General features: G+C 35.3%; 1 non-coding gene across 1 annotated transcript; it reads left to right on the top strand.

Annotated features, from left to right (window-relative positions):
- The first annotated feature begins 8,992 nt into the window (after positions 1 to 8,992).
- On the top strand, positions 8,993 to 9,099 carry LOC136228097 (small nucleolar RNA R71). Its single transcript, XR_010688431.1, has one exon. It is a non-coding gene; the product is annotated as a small nucleolar RNA R71 (small nucleolar RNA).
- The last annotated feature ends 1,239 nt before the right edge of the window (positions 9,100 to 10,338 follow it).

Here is a 10,338-nt window from a genome sequence, read left to right as displayed (position 1 = left end):
TCATCTCTCATCTTCTCTTAGAAGATAGGATTGGGGTTAGCTTCCCTAGGCTAATTCCTGGGTAGTTTGTTGTTATTCGTTTTTCTTTTCCTTTTCTACCAAAAAAAAAAAAATATATGAAAATGTGTTGCAATACATTAGTGTTGCATTTGCATAAAAATTAATATTCGTTGCATTTTTTTTTTCGTTTTGCAAAATAATATCTTCGTTGCATTTATTCGTATAAAAATTGATATATGTATGTCTCCTCTCACACTTAAATTGGACCATGTCCTCATTGGTGCAAAAATAATGGAGAAAACATAAAAAAATAAATACGAAATAAGGCATACGAAACAAAGATTGAAATAGTAGGAAATTAAACATTCAACATAAAATTAAAAAGAGAAAATGTACCGAACATATGAAAAAGAAAATTGTACCAAATTATAACAAGATAAAAAAAATGAAAGAAAACAACCTATTCTTGAAGTGGGGAATCCGGAGGTGTAGGTGAAGTCTCCACATTTCGGCGTCGGAAAAAGGAAAGCATCCGATGCCGAGTCGATCTATGCTCACGCCTCAAAAGGTGGAGGTTGTCATTCATCACCATATTATTTTCTACCAAATCATCAATTCTTAAGTTCATTTGACGATTGTTGGAATTGATTTGGTCCAAAATTCTTCGCAAATCCACCGGATCATCCGTTTGAGGTGCTTGGGGTTGTGGTTGAGCTTGAGGTTCATTTTCCTCTCCTACCGCCTCTCCGCCGCCTTCGGTACCTGCAAATTGAGAACTTGAAGTGCCACCACCCATAGTGCCACGAAGGTGGGCAATACGGGAGGCATACGAAATAAAGACGGGGGGACCTTGTGGAAGCAATAAATGAGCTCGCTCAAGAGCTGAGATATCCAAAAGTGGAACATACCCACGATAGGTGGACATGTCAAAATCAGCCAATTCACCCCGAGGTCCCAACACAATAGCGGTGATAAAATTACAAAGAGGGATCTGAATGGTAGTAGCCCTCGAAGCACGGAACAAATTATCGAACATCATTCCAATGCTATCAATCCTCAAACCTTTAAACAAGCTATCCAAAACATATAAATCCCGAACCTGAACCTTGGAACTCTCCACACGACCAAACAAGGAGAAACTCAGAAATTTGTGAAAGAAGAACACACAATTGTCCTTAATCAACTTGCTTGAAGTGTTCTTGGAATTAAAATAGTCTTGGTCCGAAAGAGTTTGCCAAACCGCATCATTATCAAAATCTTTAGTCTTATCATAAAAATTAGAGGTAGGGAAACCAAACATATTTCCCATTGCATCATAATCAATGGTGTATGTGATACCATTATTCCTAAAAGAGATTGAGGTTTTCTTCTTATTCATGGTCAAAGTGACCAAAAATTCCACCATATATTCATTAATACGCGGAAAACGCATATTAACGAATTCTTGCCAACCCAATGCTTCAATAAAAGCATCAATTCGAGTAGAGAAATTCAATGTTCTTACCGAATGGAAGTCTAAGAAGTGCATATCCACAAATTAGCGGTCGGCTTGTGAAAAATGTTTGAAACGAACGGCTTCCTCCTCCGAAGCGATGTCAAAATAAGCTCCACATTGAACCCGAAGGCGATTAGCTTCCGTAACAGCGGGCTTGTTACCAACACGCTTAGTCCTAACCATGGTGATGGTGTTTAGTGTTTTTAGGGTTTGAGAAGAAGAAGAAGAAGAAAAAGGAATTGAGAGAAAGAGTAAAGCTTGAAGATGAGTTTGGGGGTTTGAATTAGAAGTGATTGAAATAGAAAAGAGGATAGAAATTGAAGTGAATAGATTGGGAAGAGTAAAAGTAGGTTTTTGGGGAAGAGTATGGAGTAAGGGATTGGGTAAAAATAGAGGTGATGTGAGGTTTGTGTAAGAGGTAGGGTTATATAGGGTGATTAGGTGAATGTATAGGTAGAATAGGAATAGGAATATATTGGCAAAATCGGAATCAAAAGGGCATAAATTACGCGTGTCGCGACCGTGAATAGCAAAGCCGCGGCCGCGACACGCGATTTTTAGGGAATTTTGCCCCTGAAATTCGTCCATTGTTGCTGCTCATACCGAGAATTATTAATTCTTGGTAGAGAATTGGTCAAAATGGCCTATTTGGGTGCCTATTGACATGGTTTGTGCAAATTTGTTGATGATTTGGTTCCTGAACTTAATATAAAGTGTCCCTGCACTTAAAAACTAAAATAAATGACATTAATTGCAAGGAAAACTAAAGGTTTAACCTTAATAAATTGAATTAAAGTGTAATAAATTGGTTAATGAAACTTAAATGTCATTGATGCATATAAGTTAAGAGAATCATATTAAGTGCATAATAAGTGCATATAAATATATATTAATTATAGGAATTTAGTCAATTGAATGAATTAATGTTTTAAGCTAAATGAATGAAGTTTGTGAAAATTGGATATATGTTTTAATTAAGAAAACCATGATTTGTTCAATATTATAGATTTTATATAGATTTAACCATGATTATATAAGAAATGTAATCAAACATATATCTAACCTTTGTAAAATTAATAAATGAACTAAAATAAAATAGAACTTTATTGAATAAAACAAAAATTATAAAAACAAAGAATGAAACCAAATAATACAAAGACACACAAATATTTACAAAAAGAAAAATAACTATAAACCTAAACTATTCTATATACTCATCCCTATCAAGCGGGATATTTCTAGCCTTAATACGATCAATTTGAAACTGCACGAAAGTTTCACGTTCCGGTGCAGACAGAAAGTGAGGCCCTGCTCGAAAGACACGTTTCACAAGTCCTTCGTGCTCGAGAAATTCATAGTCAATTGTCGGGAAGAATTCATCATCACTCCAGGGAACATCAATGGTACCCTTTGTACCAAGAATTATTCCACAGATTATATTGCCGAACCCAATCTTCTTATCCTTGGATCGAGAAGCGGCGATAAGACCCTCCATCAGAATCTTTGAAGAATCTACTGCATTTCCCTGGAATATATCTCCAAGGACATAAAGATCTGTGTCACGGACCATACTACTGAATGTGCGACCGAATAAACTGTGACACAGGAATTTGTGCAGATACAGCATGGAGTTGGAGTGAAAAGAGTGATTATAGGCGAGTTTTGAATTGAATCGCCAGAATCCAGTGAGTATTCTCCAAATGTCCGAGGATGTCATGTCTCGTCCAAGATGACGTTTGATTGTATCCCTCGGGGGAAAACCAAACCAAGCATGCAACTCAGGATAACCGAAAGTAAAGATTTCGCCTTCCCGATGAAAACTAAGACGTACTCGTCGTTTATTAGTGAAACGTACGGTACAGAAGAATTGGAGTATCCAGTCGCCTATTATTGGAAATCGCATTTGGGCGAATTTTGTCCACCCTAGGCGTTCCATATAGCGGCTCATGTCATCAGTAATGCCTAATTGGCTGTTAAGAAATTCATCCATATACAACATTCCAGTGAAGAATTTGTAACGGTGATTCCAATAACGCCTACCTTCATCGTGATTGAAGATAGAAAAAGGCGCCCCATATCGCTTGGATAAGTCTGGGCGTTTATTGCTTGAGGCAGCATTGTGCCTTGAAGTTTTGTATTTGGTAGGCATGGTGTTGGTTTGAAGGAAACAAAGTTTCTGGTACTAAAAAAAACGGTGTTTTGAAGAAATCAGAGTTCTGATAAAGATGAAAAGAATTGTAACAGAACTTGAATCCTCTAGGATTAATTTATAAGAGTTTTAGATGAAAGGAGGTGTTGTTTTAATCATGAAAAGGTATAAAATTACACCTTTCAGAAATGAAAAAACTTAAGGTTTCGTTTGTCAAAAGGTTTGTCGAAAGGTTTAGGTTGATTCAGACCTGAATGTGCAGGAATTACGCGTGTCGCGACCGAGAATTTCGAATTCATGGTCGCGACACGCTGATTTCCTTGCGAAAATCAGGCGTCGTAAGCCATGTCCTGATTCACGGTAGAGAAATTATAATTCTCGGTAAGTTCAGAGAAAATCTAACCTATTTGGACAAATCTGAAAAATAGAATTCTCGGCAGAGAATTCCAAATTCTCGGTAGAGAATTGCCTGAAACTTCAATTTCATTCTAATTTCCTAAAATTAATTCTAAAATCATGAAATAAACATATTTATGTACATAAATCATAACATAAAGTTATCTAATCACAAAAATTGCATGTGGAAAAATAAAATAAAAATAAAATAAAAATAAAATAAAAATAAAAAAATAAAATAAAATAAAATAAAATGAACAAAAATATAAAAAGAAATAAAACAAAATAGACTGTGATCGAAAAACTGAGTGATTTATATGTCAGAAAATCTTGTTACGAACGGAATTTCTATTTGTGAAATATTTTCGTAATAGATTTTACATCGATTACCATTAACTTTGAAACGAATTCCGTTAGGACCTTCTAGTTCTAAAGAACCATAATCGAATGTTTTGACGACTAAATATGGTCCTATCCATTTGGACTTAGGTTTTCCTGGAAATAAACGAAGTCTTGAATTAAATAACAGCACTTTATCCCCAACATTAAAGTGTTTGACTTTAATTTTGGCATCGTGCCATTTTTTCACTTTTTCTTTATAAATCTTTGCATTTTCGTAAGATAGATGGCGTAACTCATCTAACTCATTTAAGTCGAGCAAACGTTTCTTACCTGCTTGTCGTAAATCAAAGTTAAGTTCCCTAATAGCCCAATAGGCTTTATGTTCTAATTCGACAGGCAAATGGCATGCCTTTCCATACACTAAGCGGTATGGAGTCATTCCTATTGGTGTTTTAAATGCAGTACGGTATGCCCATAACGCATTATTTAGTTTACAAGACCAATCTTTTCTTGAGGATGAAACTATTTTCTCTAGAATCCATTTGAGTTCTCTATTTGATATCTCCGCCTGACCATTTGACTGAGGATGGTATGGCGTTGAGACGCGGTGGCGTACTCCATATTTTTTCATAAGCGTTTCAAAACTTCGGTTTATAAAATGAGCACCACCATCACTAACGATGACTCTTGGACAACCAAATCTACAAAATATATCGTCAAGAAAATTAACGACAACTTTAGAATCGCTCGTCGGGGTTGCAATTGCTTCAACCCACTTTGAAACATAATCAACAGCAACTAATATGTAAGTTTTATCAAAAGAAGGGGGAAAAGGTCCCATGAAATCTATTCCCCACATATCGAAGACTTCAACTTCTAATATGGTTGTGAGAGGCATCTCATCTTTCCTTCCTAGATTTCCTGTTCTTTGGCACTCATCTCAACGAGTAATAAATGAACGAACGTCTTTAAACATCGTAGGCCAAAAGAAACCACATTCAAATATTCTAGCTGCTGTTTTGGTAGCTCCATTATGTCCTCCATAAGAGCTAGAATGGCATTCCGACATTATGGATTCATATTCATTTTCACCAACGCATCTCCTAATTATCCCGTCACCACAAGTTTTGAACAAAAAATGATCTTCCCAAAAGTACTGTTTAATGTCGAAGAAAAATTTCTTCTTTTGTTGGAAATTTAATCCTTCCGGAACAATATTGGCTGCAAGATAATTAGCAATATCTGCATACCAGGGTGACATGACGCTTTTCATTTGATAGAGATGTTCATCAAGGAAATCATCTCATATACCGTTAGTTTCACCTATGGGACCGTTCTCATCTTCAAGTCTCGATAGATGATCGGCGACAAGGTTTTCTACTCCCTTTTTGTCTTTTATTTCTATATCAAATTCTTGTAACAATAAAACCCATCTAATTAGACGTGGTTTTGCATCCTTTTTAGCAAATAGATATCTTAATGCTTCATGATCAGTGTAAATAATAACTTTCGAACCTAACAAGTATGACCTAAACTTATCACATGCAAAAACTACAGCTAACATTTTTTTCTCAGTTGTGGTGTAGTTTAATTGTGCACCGGAAAGTGTGTGACTTGCATAATAAATGACATGAAGTTTCTTATCCTTCCTTTGACCTAAAACACATCCGACAGCTAAGTCACTTGCATCACACATAATTTCAAATGGTAAATCCCAATCGGGTTTAGCAATAATAGGTGCACTGACTAAAGCTGTTTTTAACGTTTCGAAAGCTTTAACGCAATCTTCATTAAAATCAAAGGTAGAATCTTTCATGAGTAGATTAGTGAGTGGTTTGGAAATTACAAAAAAATTCTTGATAAATCTTCTGTAAAAACCGGCATGTCCTAAAAATGATCTTACTCCCTTAACAGTAGTTGGAGGGGATAGTTTCTCTATTACTGAGGTTTTTGCTCTATCTACTTCTAATCCTTTTTCAGATATTTTGTGACCTAAAACAATTCCTTCGTCAACCATGAAATGACATTTTTCCCAGTTTAATGCCAAATTTGTTTCTTCACACCTAGACAAAACTTTATCCAAGTTTTCTAGGCACGAATCAAAAGAATCTCCATAAACTGAAAAATCGTCCATAAAAACTTCCATGATATCTTCAATGAAATCATTAAAAATTGCAGTCATACAACGTTGAAATGTTGCAGGTGCGTTACATAGACCAAAGGGCATTCTCCTATATGCAAATGTTCCGTAAGGACATGTGAAGGTTGTTTTATCTTGGTCATCCGGGTAAATGTATATTTGAAAGAATCCAGAGTAACCATCTAGAAAACAGTAGAAAGCGTGACCAGCTATCCTTTCGATCATTTGATCAATGAAAGGAAGAGGAAAATGATCTTTCCTAGTTGCTTTATTTAAATTTCTATAATCTATACAAACCCTCCAACCAGTGGTGGTTCGTGTAGGTATTAATTCACCTTCTTCATTCCTTACAACACTTATGCCTCCCTTTTTAGGTACACAATGGATTGGACTAACCCATTCACTATCCGAGATAGGGTAGATGATTCCATTGTCCAGAAGTTTAGTAATCTCATTTTTTACTACTTCTTTCATATTCGGATTTAGGCATCTTTGCCTATCCGCTTTAGGTGGCTTATCTTCTTCTAAGTGAATTCTGTGCATTACGATGCTCGGATTAATACCTTTTAAGTCTGAAATTTGCCAACCCATACTTCCTATCCTATTTCTAACAACTTCTTTCAATTTCTCTTCTTGAACTGGTGTTAATTTGTTAGAGATAATAATAGGTAGAGAATCGCCTTCGCCTAAGAAAGCGTACCTCAAATGACTTGGTAATTCTTTAAGTTCTAATTTAGGTGGAACTATAATTGAAGGCGGAACTGGTCCATCTTCTCGAATCAAAGGTTCTGGGTCCTTATCTTCTAGTTCCTCACTCATTATAGGTTCTATTATTTCTTCTTTTTGAACAATGTCATTTACACATTCTTCAATTAAATCAAGTTTCATACAAGCGAAATCCTCCATAGGATATTTCATCGCTTGATTCATATCAAACTCAATCTTATCATCTCCTATTCTTAAAACTACTTTCCCTTCCGACACATCAACTAGAGCATGTCCCGTGTTCATGAACGGTCTACCAAAGATTAACGGAAAATTTACGTCATAAGCAAAATCTAAAATAACGAAATCGGTAGGAAAAATAAATTTGTCAACTTTAACTAAAACATCCTCAATTATACCGTATGGTCTTTTAGTGGTTTGATCCGCTAATTGCAAAACCATATTGGTACGTTTGATGTCTTCTTCTAAGCCTAACTTATTAAAAATAGATAATGGCATCAAGTTAATGCTTGCTCCTAAATCACAGAGACAACTGGAAAATTCAATATCTCCCAATTTACACGGAATGGTAAAACATCCAGGATCCTTGAGTTTTGTGGGCAAATTACTTGACACAATTGAACTACAATCTTCAGTTAGTGAAATGGATGAAATTCCTTCCCAACTGATTTTTTTTGAAATTAAATCTTTGAGGAATTTACCATAATTGGGAATTTACGTAATCGCATCCATAAACGTTAAATTAATATGCAAATTCTTAAGTTTGTCTAAAAATGTTAAAAGTTGTTTGTCATAGTCCTTATTGCGGACTTTGTGTGGAAAAGGTGGTTTGGGTACAAAAGTTTTTGTACAAGAGTCAATTGGTGCATCTTTTTGTTTTAATGTATCTTCTTTGGGCTTCGATAAATCAGTTCCAGGTAAGGTCGAATTTCCGGGCATTTCCGGGCCTGAGTAATTTTTCCCTGAACGAAGAGTGATAGCCTTAACATGCTCTTTCGGATTTTCTTCCGTATGGTTTGGAAGACTTCCCTCTTTGCGGGATGGAATTGATTTAGCGAGTTGTCCAATTTGAATCTCCAAATTATGGATGCTAGATGATTGGTTTTTAATAAGCTGATCGAATTTATTCTCGATCCGTTTAAAACCATCGTCGTGATTACTTATTTTTCCACTCATAGCATCAATAAATTTGTCGATTTTAGAAGATAAAGTGCTAATCGTATCTCTTGATTGATTTTGATAATTAGTAGTACGATTTTGATTGGCATTAGCATTATTATTATCTCTCCAGTTAAAGTTAGGATGATTTCTCAATCCAGGATTATATGTATTGGAATAAGGGTTATTATTTTGGTTTTGCCCTTGGACAAAATTTACCTGTTCAATTTCACTCATACCTTCGTAATCCACATCTGTTTGGATTGGCTTACCATTAGAATCACACGGTGCCATAAACCTATCAATTTTGTGCGATAAGGCAGAAAATTGGGCTTGCAACATCGCTACTGGATCAAGATTCACTATACCTTTAACTGATGATGTTGTTGAGGATGATGGTTTCGCTAATGGTACGTGTCCACGTTCCGCGGGCCACATACAGCTGTTGATTGCCATTTCCTCCAAAAGTTCTCTTGCTTGGGCAGATGTTTTCTTCATAAATAACCCTCCAGACATAGCGTCCAATGAACCTCTAGTTGTAGGATTTAATCCATTATAAAATGTTTGCATTAAAAGTTCAGCGGGCAATTGGTGGTGTGGGCATAAACGTTGAAGTTCTTTAAAACGTTCCCAAGCCTCATAAAGAGTTTCATTATCATTTTGAGAAAAAGATGTTAACTCTTTAATGATTCTTGCGGGTTTTGCTAAAGGAAATTTTTTTGATAAAAATGCTTGGGCTAATTGCTCCCAAGTCTCAATTGATGCGGCTGGCATAGAAGTTAACCATTCTTTGGCTCGATCCTTCAAAGTAAAAGGAAAAAGGCGAAGTTTGATTGCTTCTGCAGTTACATCAGTAATTTTAAAAGTGTCACAAATTTCTAAGAAATTTGTCAAATGGGTATTAGGATTTTCGTTAGGTAACCCGTAAAACGTTACATTATTTTGCAACATATTAAGCAACGCATGCTTAATTTCAAAATGATGTGCATTAATTTGGGGTCTAACTATACTGTTTGTTACACCGGCCACTCCTGGCCTAGCGTAATCCATAAGTGTGGCCATAACTTCTGGCTCGGTAATTTTAGTTTTTATTGGGGTTTTGTTTTTGTTTTTGTTTTTCTTTTCTTTCTTGTTCTTTTTAAGAGTTATTTCAATTTCTGGGTCAATAGGATCTGGTGACGGTGCCTGAACTTCGAGAACTGCGCATGAACTTGAAATTTCGCACGAACCAAAACTACCTACAAAACAGAATTTGAAAAATAAATATGTTAGTAATTGAAAATAAATAAAATATAAAAGTTTGAATAAGTATGAATAAACCTAGATTCGTAATAAAACACGAAAAATTTAAAAATTTGTCAATATTTTGGCGTTCCCCGGCAACGGCGCCAAAAACTTGTTGAGCGATTTCCGCATGTGCACAGTATACGCTTGTAGTAATAAAAGATATCGATCCCACAGGGAACGTTTTTTAAACAAAACTTATTTACAATCGGTTAAATTTACTTTTAGGTTTATAATATGGAAAAATCGTTTAATCGGTTTTGGTTTTGAAATTGCTAGAATGAGAATTAGATTAGATTATGAAAATTTTAGAAAATATTCTGATTTAAGAATGAATTTTCAAGATAGGAACTTTTAGTACTTTTTAGAAAAGTAAACAGATGTATTTGTTTGCATTAAGCAAAGAAAACAACTTTAAACTTTGTACGAATTATAAAGATGAAATAAATGACGGAACCTCTAATTAATTGGCTTTGAACATGACAAAACCCTTTCGGGATAGTTGCCCTTAATCAAATTAAAACTCTTTCGAGATAATAATTTGCCTAGGTGTTCAACAAAGTTTCCTTGTAAAGATTTTGAATTAAATACGTTTTAATGAAAACACCAGCAGTCACTTTAGTGGATTGGTTACCATAAGTGCTGCAT

This window comes from Euphorbia lathyris, chromosome 4, assembly GCF_963576675.1.
Source record: "Euphorbia lathyris chromosome 4, ddEupLath1.1, whole genome shotgun sequence".
Lineage (NCBI taxonomy): Eukaryota > Viridiplantae > Streptophyta > Magnoliopsida > Malpighiales > Euphorbiaceae > Euphorbia > Euphorbia lathyris.
The sequence above is the reverse complement of the archived record's forward strand: the minus strand, read 5'-3'. Positions and strand labels throughout refer to the sequence as shown.